The 20,761-nt window shown below is 35.4% G+C and overlaps 1 protein-coding gene and 1 long non-coding RNA gene across 15 annotated transcripts in view; one reads left to right on the forward strand and one right to left on the reverse strand.

Annotated features, from left to right (window-relative positions):
- LOC149692534 (uncharacterized) overlaps positions 1-20,761 on the forward strand; it is a 211,215-nt gene that overhangs the window by 92,771 nt on the left and 97,683 nt on the right. The window lies entirely within an intron of this gene.
- LOC149692536 (uncharacterized) lies at positions 462-19,752 on the reverse strand. Its single transcript, XR_016382787.1, has 3 exons — positions 19,243-19,752; positions 2,921-3,001; positions 462-2,047 (listed from the first exon to the last, which is right to left on the reverse strand). It is a non-coding gene; the product is annotated as an uncharacterized LOC149692536 (long non-coding RNA).

The following is a 20,761-nucleotide window of genomic DNA, read 5'->3' on the forward strand; positions in this document are numbered from 1 at the left end:
TTTAGTATAAAGTTTTCTTTTTTTTTTCTCGTCTATACTTCCTTACAAGTAGCATTAATGATAAACGACTTTTATAACGAGTAAGAAACTCGACCGAGGCTTAAGTATTTTATTATTTTTTCTCCGTACTCCTTCCTCCATGCTGCGTCCACGAAATTGAAAAATCGGATCCATTAAAGAAACTTAAATAATGTTATGCCTCTGCTCATTTCGAATAGGGATACGGCTGCTTTTTCACAAGGAAAATTGAATATACTCCGTACGTAACTTTTTCTTAAGCCTTGGTCCCAAGCTCCGCTTATACTTTTGCGTGCCCGCCTTAACGTAGTTTATTAAAATTCTTCCAAGCGTTTAAATGAACCGAACGTTATTATTCAACTTTGTTCGGATATGTGTGTGGATGTGGTATGGGAAGGGGAATGGGGGTTAATTTAGCGGAATGTTACGCGTCGGTTAAATAATGTTAGACACAGTTTTCTACAAGTTTATTTACGCGTAAATTTTAACCGTCAAATTCCTTGAAACAAATTAATTAGTTAAATATATACATACATAAATTTTAGTATTTTTAACAGTTTATTTTTAAAATAAATGCAGACGACTTACGTACGCGTTACGCTGAGCTTTTATCCGATGTCTAATTACCTTTATATATAAATAATAATTAGGTATTTTTGTCGCGTACTCAAATTCCCCGTATGTCCAGTTATAGTAATACCAACCAAGTAGTGCTTAACAAAACACCGCCAACGGAAGTAGTGTGTGTACACGCTCGGATATATCGTAAAATAGCTTTCACATGCCCCCCTTGAGTACTACTGGTAGAGTGCGTGATATCCATTCATGCTTAACATGAATATTGATTATAAAATTTATTACTTAACCAAATATTTGCGACAAAATTATGTATATAATTCTGATCAATATTCGTGTGAGGTTTTTAATTAATTCGTGTATAGTTACTTATACTATTGGCATATATATATATATAGAATCGCATTAGCGGTTAGGTTAATACCATGGCTAGGTTACGTGCAAGTTTTCATTTAATTTTTTTTGTTTTTGTGGAAGTAACGAGGCTCGAAATGTATGTGCGCGCTGTAAGGGGGCCTCACGTCATCTTTCACGCTTATTTACGCAGCAGTACTGCTTAAATATTTGCTGGTTTTCTCCTATAGATGTAGCTAGCGTAGCTGGGATGATGTAAAGTATACCATTGTCTTGTAGTATAGTTTTTTCTATGACTATATATACTCTTCCAGCTCTGCATTTTTTCATCCATTTCCTTATCTTTGTTTTATGTTACCATAGAGTAATGAATATTAAGTACATAGGTGTTAGGCTAAAATTGGAAAAGTTAGTTAGATGAGATGAGTTTTTCGGTCCAATTTTGCGATGCGAAACTTCGTTATATGAGGAATGTTAATGATGTCACTAGGTGTTTTGCGGTGAAAAATGTTTGTTTGTTTCTGATTACCTGTCAAGTTTCAACCTGCAATGTGTTTTGGTTCTCAAAATGTTTCGATTTGAACGCATGACGTGATAAGTAATATTTGTCGTGCAAAACTACGTGGTAATTAATGAAATTGTCCACGGTACTTATAAGAATCCCAAAACGCTTCTTATTGTTTGATATAATTTTATCGAATTTTGTTACCCCATTGTTTTTCTTCTGTTAAAGCATTCATTAATTCACATGCACGTGTTTGACCTTTTTTCGCAACCCCTTTGTGTCTGTAGGGTTCTAAAGATAGGCAGTGACACTAAAAGTGTTTAATAATCATAGGTTTTCGATAAGAAAAGGTGTTAATGACTATATATATACGTGAAGGTGCTGGCTGGCGAACATAACACACTCCTGCAATCTTGATTAGATCAAGACTAATTGTAGAGATGTCTGCTGAGAAGGAAGACAGTCTTCCAACCGTAGGCACGAACGTATTTGTCTTCTTGTAGCGTATTCTCAGAACCTTTGTCTTAATTTCGGGGTGCAAGCTTCCTATCCCTTCTTTCATGATGGCCTCATCTTCTTCCGGTACATAGTTACCTAACAATGATAATAAATAAACAAAATAAACCATGCAGCATTCATAAGTCACAAAATCACAAGATTCCACATAAATTCTTCACCAAACAGCTCTATCTTTTAATATTAAGCCAATAGAATTTGTTCAAAGCATTTAGTTTTTCGAAGTATATAATTTAGCTTCAGGGAATAAATATATAGAAGTCTGCATGTAGCTTCTTCCCTCGATGCACATCTCGAAATCATAATGTATTACCACCACGTTCTCTCTGAACTCAAAATTACTCCTGACAAACCAAAAAATTTCTAGAGAGAATCAAGCTTGTATATACACTAAACCTAAAAGATTCTTGCGTGCATGTATGTAGCCCAAAATGAAAACCTTGTACATGAATGCATGCATGCATGCATGTACGGGTTCATCCAACCAACCAAACCCCAACTTTCTCAGCAGAAATAGGAGGGGTGCATGCATTTTTACTCACGAAAAGATCAAGGCCAACGTATATATATACTATATAGTAACGTATACCTGTATATATATTTTTTCCCGCAAAAACTTTCGTGCCAGCCCGCGAGCCCTTAACCACTGACGAGGGTCGGACTGAGTTTGAAAAAAAAAAATATATTTCAAATTAAAACCAAATTTTTTTCCTTCTTAGGGGAGTAGAAAAAATATACCATCCCTGCTGCATCTTTTTGGGGGGAGGGGATAAAAAAAATTCACCGTAAAAATATGCATGCGTGTATAGGAGGAGAGAAACCAACGACGAAATTAGATGACGCTAAAATACATTCGTATACATATAAGAAAAATTACTTTCGGAACCTATTCCATTGCATTAGCGAAAATGAACAGGGGAAAAAAGAGAAAAAGTAAATTAATGTGATTACTGATGCTATATAGGCTCTGCTGCCACCGTTCCTGAGCTGAGCTGCACACGCTCTATCCCATGATTCCTTGCATGCCCTTTGCTAAAAAAAAAGATATAGGATACCGGGGTTAGGTTAGCCAGCGCGCTAAAAATACTTCTATATATATATATGTATATATACACACACAGAGAGTGGAATGAGAGAGAATGACCAAAACCAAAATAACAAGAAACGATATATAGCTAACTAAGCCTTGGCTAGGAAAAATGCAGCAGAAGGGGTGGGGTGGGGGGATTTGTTCCGAGGTAATTACAGCTCTGCTCCTTCAATTTTAACGATCTTTTCTGTTGGGAAGGGAAGATGATAGCGAATTCTATCTACGTATAGCCACTCGCTCGCTTTTCTGATAAATTGCTGGCGATTCTACACTGTTATTAAAACCGTATATTGTATAGGGTAGGAGAAGCAAAAAAAAAACTTAAATAAGAAACTATATAAACATCTCTCTCAGCCTAAAAAATAAAATATATGGGGAATTAATCGTTTAGGATTAAATTACTTTTCCAATTTGAATATTTTTACCGTGTAATAACAGTTTTTTTTAGATGCACCCAAGTTTTTTTTTAATGAAATATGTATTTGGGTCACGCGAATTTTAATACGTGTCATTTTGTAAATAGGTTTAACTAATATCGAATCTAGATTTTGTTGTTTTTTGTTTTTTCTTTACGGGTGGTATGGTAATCGATGTGTTATGATTATTTTAGTCGTGATTATGTAGGGACGGAGTTATGTTTGCGGTTATTGCAACTGTTTTACTACAGGTTCAACCTTCTTTTAAATATTTGGAAAATGAAATTTGGCGCGCTTTAATTATTTTTGGCGGGATTATGCCACGTGCGTCCATAAAGGCGCCATTAGAGAATCGCAGGGTTCAAAATTTTGATTTTAAATTCAATGCAATTATTTACCTAGAAAATGTCAGAGAATTTGTAAAAGATTCGTGGAAAAGTCGATAAATTCATTTAATTCTAGTTTCGGATATTATAATCTCATTTTTCTGGCCTATTTTGTCATCCAAATCTTTCCTAAACTTAAAAATTCCAATAACTCAGTTTCTTTCCAATTTTCTTTTGGTAGGCCTAACTCTAATATTTCTTCTTTTAAAGGGGGGCTCCCTTTTTAGACACGCGCGTGTGTAAAATTCGCGAAAAGTTTTTTGATTAAGTTTCAATTCGACCCAGATTTGGTGGCATGCGAGGATCCGCCATTTATTATAGGCGCCGAGTCTAAGAAATCTATAGCGCATGGAGCGAGCTAGCTCTAGAAGAGTTGATTTTCAATCTGGATGGCAAAATCTGGTGCTGGCCATGAGCCAACGAATCTTCTAGAAGACTTTCCCTTTTGCCTTCCTTCCTTACTTACTTGGCACATACATGACTTTCAATTCAACGCCAGCTAGTGCCGGCCGTGAATGATTGGAATTATAGATCGATGTGAAACCCCCTCCCTCGCCCCAGCCCCATCCCCCACCCCTTTCCAAAGAATGTAGAGTTTGCTATGGACCCAAGGAAAATATATTGAAAATCGCTATTCCATTTTTATAGGCAACTCTAGAAACGATCGAAGCTTCATTTACTGTCAGATTTTTTATTTTTTTTTTATTTTCTTTTTTGATTAATAACTCGCAAAAATATTTTTTATTCACTCTCTCTGCAAATAATCCAAAATACAGTATGCAAATTTTTAAGAACGGATTTTTATACCAATTTTTGCTTTTTGATATGGGGGTTTTGAAGGATATTTATGATTGATTTCTAAACACGTCACGTTTTAATTTGTTTTCTTTGTGCATGCAGGTTAGATTTAAACAGCAATTGCTGATTTTTTGTTGACCTTTGACACGTAATTAAGTTATACGACAATAGATAAACAATTAATATTAGTTTATCAACTAATAAACATTAAACTATCTAATAATACGTATATAGTTTTAGCAATAAAGATGTCTAATTAAATTAAGCAATAGACCGCTTAAATCATTTCGATTTAGTTAAGTGAATTTATTTGACTCTAAAAATCAACATTTATCGAAAAGATATTATCGCTGAATTAAAATTTATTTATATACGATAATTTGTTATAAAAATTCCCATAAAATGATGTATATATATGCATGGCGTGAACCACGCATTTTTCTACTACTTCTTTTAGGAGATTCCATTACAAATTATAGGAAGGGATAAGTGCGACCTCGCAGTTAATCTTGCCAGCATTAAAAGTTTCCCTTGAAAAGTAATTAAGTGTCATGTTCTACGTGTGAGATCCCGCTTTATGATAAAGCGTACTTCTTTTCGATTCAAGTCTGCATTAACTTCATATACCAAATCATTACTCTTCCTTTGGTTCTCCGCGGTTAAACTTATATACCTAAGATGAAGAAGAAAAAAAATGGAATTTGTGGGATTAAAATTTTCTAATCGTTTAGTAATTTTTGTCGGTTTTTCGCGGTACCGGCGCCAAATTTTCGTTTATAAGATGAAAAAGTGCATTTTTTTGGGGAGCGGATACTACCGAGGGGCTATTCAGTAAAATTCTCAATATTTTTTACTTATTAAATTAATTTAATAAGTAATTTAATTAATAAATAAACCGTCTTTGTAGTCTATAAAATTAAAAAAAAATTTAATGGCTGAAGTAACAGATATTTAGTTAGCTAACTCCAATTTAGCTTAGTTAGTTAGTTGGAAAATAGAGAAAATATATTTATTTTAAAAATGAAATTCCATGTTATAACTTCACTCTCTCTTTATCATGGCAAATTATAAAACAACGCCGCTATATTATAAATACGGGGAGGGGGGTCGCTCCCCGTCTTAATATCAGCCAATTACGGGCCTAACTATAACACTACATTTATCTTTTGGAAAGGAAATACTTAGCCCGCGGGACATGCATTTTATTCGCGCTTATAAAAAAGAAAGAAAAATATTTTTGTTCCTACTTATGTATGCATGAGAGGGGCTTGTCTACCTTGATACCACCACCACCACCATGCATGGGCTTGGAAAAAAGCAACAGCCTTTGAAGGTCTCTCTGTAATTTTAGCCCGCTAGACCTAGACTACTCGGATTAAAAAAAAAAAAGAAAAAACATCCCACATATATACCTGTTTAGTTAGAAAAATATTACGGATAAATTTGCGATGTTTTTATCTTATAGCCGCCAGGTGTCTAAATAGTCGTTTGAAAAATATTCACGTTTCCGTTCATTTCACTTAAATAGGTGTTAAATATTAACTTTTATTATTATTTAATTCAAATATATTCAATGGATTTAAAGGGATAGTTGATGTTAATTAATTTTGGTTAGTTTAAATACATCAAAAATTTAACCCAGTAAGTTAGTTTGTTATTTGGAATTATTTCAAAATCTGAAGCTTCCGCGACATTTTACTTTGTGATCATGAATCATAACGGTGTGACTTTCTGTAGCCTTTCTTTATTCGCAAAGAATGTTTTCCTCCAAAATTGAACAATTATTCAAGTTATTCACTACTATCCCTTTTAAACATTTTTTACGATATTATAATAGGGTTGTATTAGGTTTGGTATCGAGTTAGGTAATTGGTGCGGGCCTTTTTTTCGTTAACACGTGTGAAATATCAAAGAGAAATTAGAAGAAAAAAAACTACTGCCACTGTCCTTATCAAATGAATGAGATTACCCTAATTACGTTAATTGCAACAGCTCATTCGTTAATTGCGGTAGTATATAAGAATAATCAAATTTAGGGTTAAAAAGAGAGACTTTTACTCTTATAATTTTACCAAGGCCTAAATACCGAGGAATATTACTAGTTAGGCTTAGCACAGCAACACTTTTGGAGTGTGTTTTTTCTTCTTTCTCGCTCTCCCCATTCAGGACTTAAATTCAAACGTAAATCAATGGTTATAGAGTATCCCAATGCAGTTCTTCATAACCCCCAAATCGACAATTACAGCGATCTCCTTCTCCATGACTCAGCGAAAATCTTTAAATCTTTTCGAGGATTTCTCAAGAAATGGACTTAATGTAACATTACGGGCGCTTGGAAGTAGTCAGACCTATACCCTAGCCTTGGTCATAACCACGCAGCCAAAAAGATGAGAGGAGTTTTATAGAAACTCTATAAAATTTGATGATAATTCCACTTTTTCGCCCCTAGATTTAAACCCAAAACCGTTTCCACGGGATTTTGTAGATTTAAAACCCATTCGATTTATCTTATGATATATTTTTTTCTTCTTCTTCGAGACGACTGGCAAGGGCCGAAATATACGCGTTAAGTCCGTTTATGGGATCCGTTTTCTATTCCTTGGTCGCTTGATGGGACAGTCTACGTTATTCTTAAAAAAAGGTCCATCTCATCCTAAAGATTCACTATTATTGAACCGTGAAAGGGTAATAATGGACATTCCCGGGTTTCGGCACCATTGACCTTTTCGATTGTTTGGGAAGAGATGGGGGTCCTAACTTTATGTAACTGATGGGATACTACGGTAGTGACAGTTATGGTACCGTTCCAGTGTCCTGATTTATTTGGCGCGAAATGGTCATGGCGTTGGATGACAGTGTAAGATCCGTCTGTATCATGGCGATCCAGTTTGAATTATTAGAGTCGAGGTTCGGGTTAATACGCGACTAAATAACAACCTGTGGTTGGTTGCTTTTGGCGCGCGGCTTCTCCCCACACGTAGACAATTCTGGTAATGGTTTGCAGGAGCTCGTGCGAAAGACACACTCAAGACTTTATGTATGGGAATTTGGCGGGAAATGATTATTCGATAGTGTTTGGGGTACCATAACTATGGACATAATGGCGGGAACGACCGGGGTGGGGTTTACTAGACCCACGATTCTAGAAAGTGTTTACGAATACGATTGACTAGAGTCACGATTTTGTCGTCTAAACGTTTCGGCGTAAATAAATTCAGTATATCTTTCTCAGACATTTTTCTTTTCAATTGTTTTTTTTTTTTGTTAAAGCGTCTAGCCAAGGCCTAACGAAATTTGACACGCATGTTCGACAATTTCCCATGGGTGTGGTCTATCAAATTGTTAATTACATTTTGTTTTGTTTTTTTCTTATTTGAAGTATAGAAAGACATGTCATCTATAATTATGTCTTTACACATGTTTCTCCACTCGTATATTAGTAGATATTTTAATATAATTTCGTTAATTAAACATAGCTTAAGTAGGAAATGGCGTATAATTATAATAAATACTACTTTGTTTTACTAATTATACACCGCTTTTTAGTGTATATAACTAACACAATGTCATTTAAAAAAAGAATTCAAATTAGGCTTAGCATAAAGCTAGTTTGAAACTGAGACATTCCTATAAATAAATAAATAAATACGAGGAGTGTTTAACAATATAAATATATTTTAGTTGTTGACCTCTTCGAAGGGTTTTCGATCCAATTTACATAAACTACAACTACGTGATAGGAGTAGGGGAAATGGTGGGTGGGTGGGGGTGTTAGGAATTTGTGGGGGCGTACTTTCTCCTATAGATTGGGTTTCAGCTCGGACGGTAATGACCCGGGGCACCAGCGATGGCGCTCTGACCGGCGTGTATAAATAGGGGGTATACGCTGCACCCTAGGGACTAGTCGGCTCATTAACGACCTTTCACCGTTATCAGTTAATTAGAAATCGTTACTCTAATTACTGGTGTGAGAGGAAAAATCCGAATTTGAAATGATCCCCGGGCCAGGCCCAGCTTCTCTTAGGCCTTGGCGATCGATTGTAAGAGAGAATGCCTCGAACCGATATTCAGGCCAAACAGAGAGAGAGCGAGGGAGAGAACGATGCGGTGGAATTGATGTTCGAATTTCGAGGCAAATTCTTGTTTAGTTTCTAAATTTCTCTTGTCACAATGTTGGTATTTGATCTCTTTCTGGAATCTAAAGTGATCTTGTATGTATACGTGTTGAAACTCTCGGATAATATCGCTTCGATATAAATTCTCCAGTGGGTTAGGCGGCTTAGGCCTAAAGTTTAAGTTTTTAAAAACCGGTTGTTTTCTATGGGAATTTAAGCTCATTTGAAGTGTGTTTTTATATGGGGGAAGAGGAGGTTTTGTGTGTAAGTTTTTAAAATGAAGTTACAAGTGGTTTGCCTGAAGAGGTAGATATTAGAGATTGTTTCTCCAGTTTCGTTAATTACGATTTAAAACGTAATTAAATCTAATTACCTTCAAAATTTTACTCGATTCGGTCCAATATTTACTTAGAAATTCGGCGTTGATGCCAAATGATATTTGAGTAAATAAAAAAGAAAGGTAGCCTACACAATTAGAATTTAAAATTTATATTCTCGAATTAAGGTCTTATAAATTTTAAAATTTGTTGGCGCGAGCCTAAAGTATTAAAAAGATGAATGCTCCTCCACACCTACACTGAGCTCATTTGCAGGTTTTAATATTCAATCTTTAATACGAGGCGAGGTTATCTCGGCAAAAACTCATTAATCTTTTTGAATTTGCCCAAGAAAAACGCCTTCACTTTCTTCCCCTTCCTCTCTTAAGAAAAAAGAAATTCTCACGAAGGCGAGGTTGAATTTCTATATATTTTTTTTTCTTTTTTCTTTAATGCTTGAAAGTAATTTGGAGGCTGCCGGCACCTGGTAACCATCAAAATTCGCTTAAGAAACATTTTTTTAATTAAAATAGCTCATCCTTAAAGAGCTTCACGTATTATGAAGTTTTCTTTCATACCTACATCTACGCCTTTATTTTTAAAGATAATTTATTTTATGATCGTGATTTTGCTTGGTTAAAAATTACGGGTGGCCCACTATAATAAATATTTTATCAAATTGATCAACTCCATATTTCTCTTTTTAATTTATTATTGAAATAATCAAATATTCTATAATTAAACCTTGTTTTAAAGATATTTGAAATTCGGCGCGCGCTTTAATAATTCGTATAGGCATAATGTCACGTGAAATACTCAATTATTCAACTAAGCCTTGGTTTAATTCAGTTTTGAAATTTCGCGCGCAATTAACAACTCTCACGTGAATCGTGAATTCATTAATTTTTCTGTTAAGCCTTGGTTTCAAACTTGAAAATTCCGCGCGCCCTAATTTATTTGTCACGTGATTAGTGATACGTCAGTCACGAGAAAGATGTACTTATAGCTTTTGATTAGGCCTAGATTGCGGTCAAAAAGGTTTCTGGTAAGCGATATTAATTAAAAAAATATTGACCACCTCTTAATTCCCACGAGAAAATTGAGTTTTAGGCTTAGAATTTTTCTTCCGATACAAAATTAATCACTAAACCCTATAGGATATATGAAACTTTTTCTTCTTCTTTTTGATATAAGCCCGCGCCAAGAAATAGATGGATAGATCTATCTTTTGGGGTTTTATAAGAACGATGAAGAAAAAGGCAAAAAAATGAAAAGATCTCTGTACCACCACCAGTACCACCACCACGAGCAGTATCGATTTCCTCTTTTATAGATCGGTCCCCATCCCCGAATCGAAAAGAAAAAAAAGGTCAGCTCTTTCTGATTGGTCGTTACGTCCAGTGACGCAAAAGACTTCCCCCTAGCTTTGGCCTTTTGGGAGTAAAGAAGCTTCCGAAGCTCTAGGATATAATTTGAAGAGCTGCGTGGAACTCTAGAAGGAGCGGTGTGGGGGAAGAGAGGGGGTCATACGGGGGGGGGTTCAAGCCCCCTAGGAAAAGAAATTGATTGAAATGGCCCATCTAGGAAAACCTTTGTATTTTCCGGGCTTGACCAAAGTGACCAATCTAGCGAGATAAATTGGACCTTTCTGTGTCAACATAGATTTACCGGGGAAGATCGAGTATATATATATATACCCGTGAAAAAACAATGATTAAATTCCTAGAAAGTTTTCTTATAACTCTAAATCGGCCAAAATTAATTAAACTTAAAATCGGAATGTTTTTACTTAAGGTTTTGAATTTTAATGTGTAATCTGTATTTCTAGGAAAAGAAATTGATTGAAATGGCCCATCTAGGAAAACCTTTGTATTTTCCGGGCTTGACCAAAGTGACCAATCTAGCGAGATAAATTGGACCTTTCTGTGTCAACATAGATTTACCGGGGAAGATCGAGTATATATATATATATACCCGTGAAAAAACAATGATTAAATTCCTAGAAAGTTTTCTTATAACTCTAAATCGGCCAAAATTAATTAAACTTAAAATCGGAATGTTTTTACTTAAGGTTTTGAATTTTAATGTGTAATCTGTATGGGGATGGTAATTTTACCAATGGCTTTTCTTGGTTTCAAATTGAAATTGGTCCTTTTCAGAATTGATTTTTGATGACTATAGTATTTTAGGTTGATATTTGATGACGTAATTTTGAAACTGGATCTCGCGATGTGATTCGATGGGTGTATTATTTTAAATTACATTGGGGAGAATTTTTATAGATCGTATGTCCCTTAATATGCTAAGGGAAAGTAATGTTTTTTTGCGCATGCAGATGGGATTGTTGAATATAGGGGAAAATTAAATTGATAGTATTATATTTGTTAGGGACAAAAACCAAATTTTTAAAATTTGCATTTAAATTTACGTAAATTATACATAGTTTTCGGACAAGGATAATTATTACCGTTTACACCAGGATACTTGGTACAGCACTTTGTCCATGAAGTAGAATAGCCTCCTGGTGTAAATGGTATCAATTCTCCTCGTCTGAAACTGTGTACTAAAAATAAAATTCCCACGCCTATAGCTTGTGATATTTTTTACTAATTTAAATTGGCGTATATATATATTTTTAAAGTTAATTACAACAGATAATTATAAAATTGGGTAGTTTTCGGTATACTAGAGAAATACAGAAGGAAATAAAAAATGAAAATAAAATTTCTGGCGTTGAATTTTCTCACAAACGTCAAGAAATTCTGTTATATTTATTAATTTTAACATAATAAGAACATATAATATATATAGAAAATCTAAATTTAGATATCAGCCCAGATGGATCCGCGGGAAGCTAGTAGGCGAAGAAAAATCGCTCGTAATTCAATTTCTAAAAGTTTTGTTAAAGAAAGAGTCCCTAAGTGATATACTGCCGGTTTTTTTCATTAATACGAATTTAAGACATATATTTTTTTCTTGCCCTTTTTTTCCAAATTTGAAAATGTCCCTGAAACGAAACGATATTGACCGGTATCCTAGGCATTTTTTTTTTTTCAGTATAACCTTAGAACCAAAACGATCAAGCGAAGGTACACACAGGTGCTGTAGTTTCCATAGAGGCGGTTGGTTTCTTTTAGTCCATTAGTTGGGGTATATAGCGGGGTAACCACTATGCATGAACACACGTATTCCTAAAACCTTCTATAGTTAATGGTTTAGGGGGAGAGTAACTTGGGAAAACACTACAGTACCCCATATAGCGGTGGAAAAAAAAAAACTACTTTACTATATGAACCCGAAGCTGCTGCACTTCAATAATAGGGGTTTTTTGCGTTCGCGAGATGGACCGAAAAAAAAATATATATATAGCTGGAATTTAATTCCAATTCAACATGAATATTGAACGATTGACGAAGATTGAGATTTTAGTACCCAAATGTACATTACTTCAATCATTACAAAAATGAAATATCTCTATTTGATTATTTTCTCTCTACTCTCTTCGAGTAAAGATTCCTGGGTGAAATTTAGGGCATTCTTTACAGGTGGGAATGACGCCACCACCACCACAAGTACCTATACCTATATTTTTTGTCTGTAGGTATTTTTTTGGGGGCTTATTCCAACCACTTATGAAGTTCCCCACAATTTTATTCCCATATTTTCTTACTGGCTCGTCTCAAAAAAGAAGTCTCAGACTGTTGACCCTTAACCTTGAACTTGATGGTAGAGCCAAGGTGGTAGTGGTGGAGATCATTGACAGGTAACCAAGGCGGGACACCTATATTGCCAGCTAGCGTATATCAGGGCCATACTGGCTAGGGTTTGTACTTGAAGAAGGGCAACACAATTGGTTCGAATTTGAAGTCCATAAGAGAAGTTCTTCCTCTATTATGATTGATTGATATTTTTTGGAGGGGTTCCTCTGAATTCTATTCGTTCTTAGTGCATGGCGTCTTTTATTTTGCCGGAAGCGTGGTCTCATGGCCCCCAGTCCGGTACCCATTTTGGGGTTGGTTGGTTTGTCTACTATCCGATGGACCCCCTCTATTTCGACCAGTAGCTTTCAAAGACTTTATATTTTTGGTCTCTCAAGATATATTTGAATAAAAGAAATATTTTTTTATTTTATTTTTGGATCTGGTTCACAATGATACAGAATTGAGGTGAAATTCGTGACAATTGGTTCATGGGGACCATTTTTTATTGGCCATATGTCTAATCAGCGCCACTAGCGGATGGTCTGAGAACTACTCCCATAGAGACTAGGTATATTTAAGAGGGTTTGCAGAATCATAGCCAGGTGGCTCGAACGCCGCGCCATCTGACGGAAATTCTGCAAACCCGCTTAAATATACCTAGACTCTATGGGAGTAGTTTTCAGACCATCCGCTAGTGGCGCTGATTAGACATATGGCCAATTGGAGGGTCCATTTTTTATAATGCAATTTGCTACTGGGTACGATTTTTTTAAGCCTTGCTAATGGCAATAAAATTCAATAATTGAAGAAATTGATTAGTTTTAAACCTGTTTTTTTAATTAAACAAGTGTTTATTTAGTCTACACCTTCTGAAATTAATTTGTTATTCAAAGGAAACTTGTATACTTGAATTACCATAATTCAGTCTAGCGTGTTCTTCATTTTTAAATGTTTTTATTTTATTTTTTAATGTATATCCGTCAAAGTAGGTTTTAAGAGAGATTAGTTTAAAAATAAAGTAGCGGGAAAAAAATAAAAGCTCGCCATCATAATCACCTTCTCAAAAACCTATAATTAAGTTCTAGATTTTCCGTATATATATATATATATACGGGCAGGGGAAACTCAAAGAAAAGTGTACTCTTTCACTTGATTAATTTAGCAAGATTGCTCTTTATGAGCTTCAACTTCAAACCACCCCCCGTTTTCTCCTTTTTAGGCTTCTAGGAACTTAAAACCTAAGCATTACACTTACACTATATTGTTGGAATTGAAACATTTCACCCAAGAACATTATTATTGCAAAGGCTGTTAAGGGTTTTCTGATGAGAATGAATTGTTGTTTATGGATAATTTTGGGAAAATATTGTGGTTTCAAGGATTTTTCATTGATAAGCTTGATTATCCTAAGGAATATTAAGGATTTTACATAATATTAAACTCTAAAACATGTAAAACGTTCCATTTTTAAAGGTATTGCCATCAATTCATGGTAAACCAAAAATATATTCATAAAACCGTGCGTAAATCCAGGAACACAAAGATTATCTTTTATTTCTTCTAGATCCCATGCAATTTTTGTAAAAGTTCTAAGAGAACTTCTGAGCGTCGCGTGTTTTTTAAAAATTGCCCAAATTATAAACGTTCCAACCTTAGGCCGGACCGATTTATTTCTTATAATTACCAACGACGAAACTAATTGGTCGATCCATAAAATGTTTCTGCAGTTTTTCTTCTTCTTATTTGAAACTGCGGCGGCGGCAACGAAACGTAATGAAACGTCTTGTCGAAGAAACTGCGCGAGACATATTTATAGCCCGAAAGTTCAGTAAAATAGAACGTGTTTCCTTACTTTCCTTACTGTTAATTTCGTAGAATTTTAAGATTGAGATGGACTTTCAAGAGGAATTGTGGGTGGAAAGAAAAAGGAAAAAGGAAGAGTGGTATTTCTCTCGAAACAATTCAACTTGATTAATGTTTTTCTTTAGAACTTTTCCTCTGAAAGGCTTACTTTTTATTCGCTTTTGAAGTATTTTTATTTTTTATTTCCTCTCCCCTCTTTTTTCTTCAAGAAACTCTGGAAAGTGGAGTTGGTTTGAATTGCAGCGCCCCCTTTTAGCCCCTTCAATGTTTTGCACTTGCGAAACTGCTAGCTGTAACAGTAGTTAGGCGAAGCTAGTATCTATAGAAAAATTTGAAATGCCAAGGCCCAACCTAAATTTTCCCAAAATTGAAAGGGATAATTGAAAAAATAACGATCACGATATAGTTAACCCTTGGTCATTGGGCAGATCTTTGTTTTTATACAAATCCCTTGGTAAGTGGGTTTGACTTTGCTATAGTCTAAACGATAGGCGGTATAGGTCCCTGATTCGCACCCCCTGACCACGGCTTAATTACCAACATCACTAATTAGTAATAACTAAATTCATCGTCTCTAGGCCTTGGTTTTGAAATCATTCCTTAAGATTCAATTCCGGGCCGGGTAAGCAGTAACTGGCCCCTTCTTTTTTATGATATATTTCTGGCACGTTATATATTAGCTTAGTATTAAAGCTTGGTCCCCAAAATCATGACCCCCTTCTAACCCCTCCCCCCGTTCCAAGCAAGCTCAAGCTCTTAGAAAGCAATAGCGAGGCAAAATAAAATGGACGACGTTACGTCAGTTCGCGTCGCTCCCAAGATTTCGCACAGTGAATGATGACGAAGGTTATTCACACGAAATGCGCCATTGCCGAGGCTTACTTGCACTACCCCCCTCTTCTTCTTCTCTCTTAGCAACCATGGAAGGGGGCTTAAGGCAACCTCATTTTTGTCCCCCCAACCTTTTTCCCTCAAGTAGTAGCTAGCTACGCCTGGAGGTTTCATTTCCTGCCTGGTATGTTTTTTTTTTCTTTACCCGCATTGCACGCTGCCAAGATTTACCCAGTAAGCCTTGCCACTATTCTGATGGAGGATTTCTACAGTACGTGGGTGAAAAAAGTACTGGGTTGTTGGGGTTGTAGTAGGCGACACACACAGAGGGAACAGGGTGGAGTCGGAAGTTGGACTTATCAGGAAAAGAAAAAAAAAGCCAAAAGAAAACGAAAAAGGGGAAATAGAGAAATGCTTAGTTTATGCAAATATTGACTTTGATATTGCAGGGAAGAAACCATTGAATTTATATGTCATTGCACTCGCAGTACGCGCAAAGGTTCTATTCGAACCTAATATATTGTTTTTCTTCACGCGCGTATTCAATAATCACGTGACTTTAAACTTAAAGCGCGTGAAATTTTATAGTTGAAAAGCAAAGGCTTAAGGATTCATTTATGTATTCGCAAAACACGTGGTTAAAAGCGCGCGAAGTTTTAAAATTCAAACGAGGCTTAACTAATATTTTGATTTTCCATAAAATAAGATGGACAGTTGGTTAGGGAAAATGGCTTTATACGTTCGGTTTTAGGTAAAGTAAATTCAGGGAATATTTTGAAAAATCAGTTTGATCCTAGCAACTGTATATTATAGTTTGTTCGGCTCCAGCAAGAAAAGTATTAGGTTTAATATTTTTATTATAGATGGGAACTTGACTTGGAGAGTCATTTTGAAGACTTATAACCTCTCGTATATATGTAGACTGTTTATATTTACTATAGCGATGTTGCCATCAAAAATACAGAGTATTATTGCCCCAGGGTTTCAAAAGAAAAGCGAGAGAGAGCCAAGCCCGAGTATAAGAAAAAATCATCTATTTGCTCTAGGTTTGGGGAAAAAAAGGCGCGCGCGGTGGGCTGGCCTGTCTCACTCCGTTGGCTTTGGGGCCGTCATATAACCCCCTCTATCGCTCGCCTATGCCCCATTTCCAAATAAAAAAAAATATACCGCGTATACTTCTTACTGTATACTTACTAGGCCTTTGCAAAACGAAAATATGCATTTTCTCTCGCTTTTCCGAGCGTATCTTTGGAAATGATGTTGTCAAACTCATGCATAAGGCATACGCGCACTACCACACGAGTTTTACGCTATTTTTCTATCCCCAAAAAACACCCAAACGAATCTGTTTTATTTTGATATGAATATTCGTGTTAGATTCTTAAGCCTTGGGTCATTTTTAGTTTATTATTAATTTTGAAGAAAATATTGTCGTACAGGAGGAATTATGACACGTTATTGGGGACCAAACACGCGGTTCCTCTATATCTAACATTTTTTAACTGTTAGCCTAAATTAAAGGGTATATTCATGAGATAAATGAAGAAACTATTCCGAAATGCACACGCACAGAAAAGCCAGCAAAAATATTATATTTTTTGACCGAATATTTATAGGTTTGGGTTTTATATATATATTTTTTTCTCCTTTGGAAAACGGCTCCTTATACAAACTAAAGATTAATGTTAGGAGAATATATTGGTTCTAGTGTACTCTGTTTTTGCGTAATTTATGTCTGAGCGAGTCTTATACTTATTTATACTCGAGATTTGAGCGTGCCACGGACTTCCCAAACGCCTCTACCCCCAAACCCCGGCACTGAAAGGCATAAAAATTCGTTTACATTGTCATTTGGTGTGATACCAACAAGCAACCATCATCAATCTAGACTATATATATATATATATTTATTTTTCGGTTACTCTAAGGATTTGTTTGGGTCTTATATAAATGGTTATAAACACTCTGCCCTACTTTATATATTGATTTAAACCTCGCTTAAATATTCTATAAACAATATAATCTTAAACTTAATTGTTAAAAGCAATAACAATTTATTGTTATGCTGCAAAGATAGTTTAAAAAATTAAACGTGTAAGAAAATGTTTAGCGTATCTTTGGCGCGAGAAAAATACACGTGCTTTAATTTGGCGCGAGAAACAAAGGCACGCGCTTTAATTTGGCGTCATAATAACAATTCTAAAATATAATAAATATATAAAATATGAACCATTTATCATATCATAAGTTTGGAAGCGACCAATAGTTGCAACGCGTTTACAACCAGTATCTGTAAAGAGGCGGAACCATTTTCATGTGGTATTTTACCAATAGTAAGCTTCGTGGTAATTTTGATGTGTTCAAAATATGAACCTCTACTTACGCTCGAAAAAACGGTTAAAGCGAAAAGGAAATTACGAATTACTTAAAAATAAATTATAAAAAGGAATATATTAATATAAGATTGATGTTTAAAATTGAATGTCTTTGCATGTAGATTAAAATCAAGGCGTCATTAATGGGTTGGCTAATTTTGACGGGCATTAATAAGTAATTTGGCTTTAATTTTAATCCTATTAGCCAAATTGGGAATTAGGAGTAAGCTGACTGTGAAGCTAATTGCTGTAAACGACTTGTACTGCATGCAGTTTGAGTGATACTCATTGATTTAATTTTAAATGGCTCCCGCGACAAATTTCGATTCCTATAGGGTTAATGTCGGTGTATACCCCGCTATATTAAAGCTTAATTGTTAATTACTAATTGCTAGCTCTCCTTCTCTCTCCCCCTCCCCCCCCCCCCCCGTCTCCGGAGCTCTCGAGCTACTCAAATTGATGAGTGACGGGAACCTCGTCTTTAAGCGCCTATTAAGGATATTAAATTTTACAAAAATCGTTTCTTAAAGGAGTAGTCTCATTACTCTTCCTATTTTCTTAGAAAAAAAAGGAAGGATTAAAAATATTTAATAATTTTTGAGAATAATCTTGGAAATCCCTATTTATTTTTAAATTTTAAACCTTAATATTTTCTTTAATTATCAACCGATTTTACCCCAATCAAATTTAATTTGAAGTTCATTTTGAGCGCTAATTCTTAGTGAGACTGTTCCTTTTAAGAATTTGGCGGGAGATAAGTGGTTATATAGGCTCGTGTATGGGAGGAGTCAATTAATGTATTTTTAAAAAGGGCTCAGTCAATCATTTGGCTCAACTCATTCACTGTATCCCTTCCTTTAAGTTATCTCCTCGTCTTCTTCTTCTTGAATGACTTTTTATGACGTACTTATGGGATCGAGCGAAACACTATTTAGCTCCCTTTTTTTTTCGCTTCCATTCGTCGTAAATGGGCCCATTTAGTTTTAGTAATAATGTCACGCTACTAACTTATTAAATAACCCTTTCATTTAAAAAACGTTCAACAAGTAAAATCGGTTAGGATTTCTTTTTTCATATTTTATTACATGTTTAACATTTATCATTAAAACCCTGCTGTAGATAAATTTCTTTTCGAGGATTTATTTTCAGTTACTAGCTATTAATATTCAATAATTATTTTTACCCAATTATGTTTGAAAAAATACGGACAATCTCAATAGGTTAATAATTAAAAGCCAAATAATAAAAACAAAAAAATACAACCCCTAAATTAATATTGGCCAAGGCTTAGTGATTACCGAAACTATACTTATCCCCTGGTAAACATCCTCCGGACCAAAAAAACTGTAATAAATATAAATCGAACTTCTTTTTTTATTACCTGAGACTCCTAGAATCGTCTGCTGCCGCAAAACAGCGCCTCAAATTATAATTTAACTAAAGAACTAAACATTGCAACTAAAAAATCTCTAGTAAATTTTCATTTTAGACTGAAAATAGGCCCGAATAATGACCAGAAAGAGCTAGAGGGATGTAATGGCGCTTGCATCGCCTTGTTCTAAAAGCCGCCTAGTCTTTCAGGGCAACGCTCGGTGTGTTTTTTACTCCCTAACCGAAATCTTCTTTTTGGTTCTTCCATCGGTTTCCAATTATGCAGTTCGCGGCCATTTTAGTTCTATCTGCTATTTTGTGAGAAGTTTTTTTATCTCTGCGGGGTTTCCTGCAACTTTTCCAGTATCAATTGTAAGGAAGGAGAGAAGAATGGAAGAACAGAAGTTAAGAGGTCCGTCGTCAATGGATGCCAGCAGAGTTTTTTAAGGGTTATAACCAGAGCAGAGACTCAAGAGAGCTTCTTTTAACAAGGGGTGTGGATCTGGAAATGATATATAAAGAGGAATTCGTTATAGTCTTCTTTTTTTTTTCATCTCAGGGAGCTTCTTCATTCTGTATTTTTCCGACTGTTTTCTGAGCTGCGGGTGGTGTTTCTGGATGGGGTTTTTGGTGTGTTGTTTTTTAATAATACTGCGGTATGCTGTATCTCTGGGGTTGGATACTTCTGTTTGTTAAGCTATTTTCATCTGGACTCCAGGCGAAAATTGTTAGAAAATTAACAATATTATAAATATATTTGATTCCTGCATGGAAAGGGTTTGTTTACTATTGATATTTGGTTGTTTGGAAATAGTTGGGTTTACCTATTGGAAGTATTAATTTCGGAAAGTATTTGTTTACCAATGGAGAGAACCTTGTCCTAAATTAAGGTCTACTATTACGGCGTGATTCCTAAACTTAACTCTGCTCTTGCTTTTCATTAAAATGGTCTATCGTATCTAATACATGTTCGCCCGTTGATGATAGAGTTTTAACGCTACACTTGAAGCAAACGGAAAGGGGGGGTATAGATAGATAGATGTATAGGCCAAAAGGAGTTGACGGGGGTATAAGGGTTAGGGAATTTGGCGCTAGTGGCGTTCGCGAGTCGAATTTAATCGGCGGCTCTTTTAGTATGATTGACGAGGCTGGTGATTCGATCAAATTGTCTTCATAAATCTATTCTAAATGTTCGCTGCACGACAGCTCTTTATAACTCAATTCCCCTTCACTCTACCTACCTACTCCTTTCCCTCAATTTTAAGCCTTGACGAGTAAACTTGAAGCTGAAGCGGAAAACGATTTCGAGCTGCCAAGTTTAAGCACACACCCTCTCGACTTTAAAATGACGTATTTAAGCCCCGGAACAACTCATTCCTTCCTTCTAATCAAATTACGTCACTGTCTCTTACCCTTAATCGCCTTCGTATTTTCGAAAGAAGCTCGTGAGCACGTGAGATGCAATTTGTTCAACTTACCCCAATTAACACTTACAAATCTAAATTGGCTTCGTTTAAATACCCCTTTTC

This window comes from Phalangium opilio, unplaced genomic scaffold (genome assembly GCF_054372755.1).
Source record: "Phalangium opilio isolate 3A_F unplaced genomic scaffold, DU_Popi_V2 ptg000024l_1, whole genome shotgun sequence".
NCBI lineage: Eukaryota > Metazoa > Arthropoda > Arachnida > Opiliones > Phalangiidae > Phalangium > Phalangium opilio.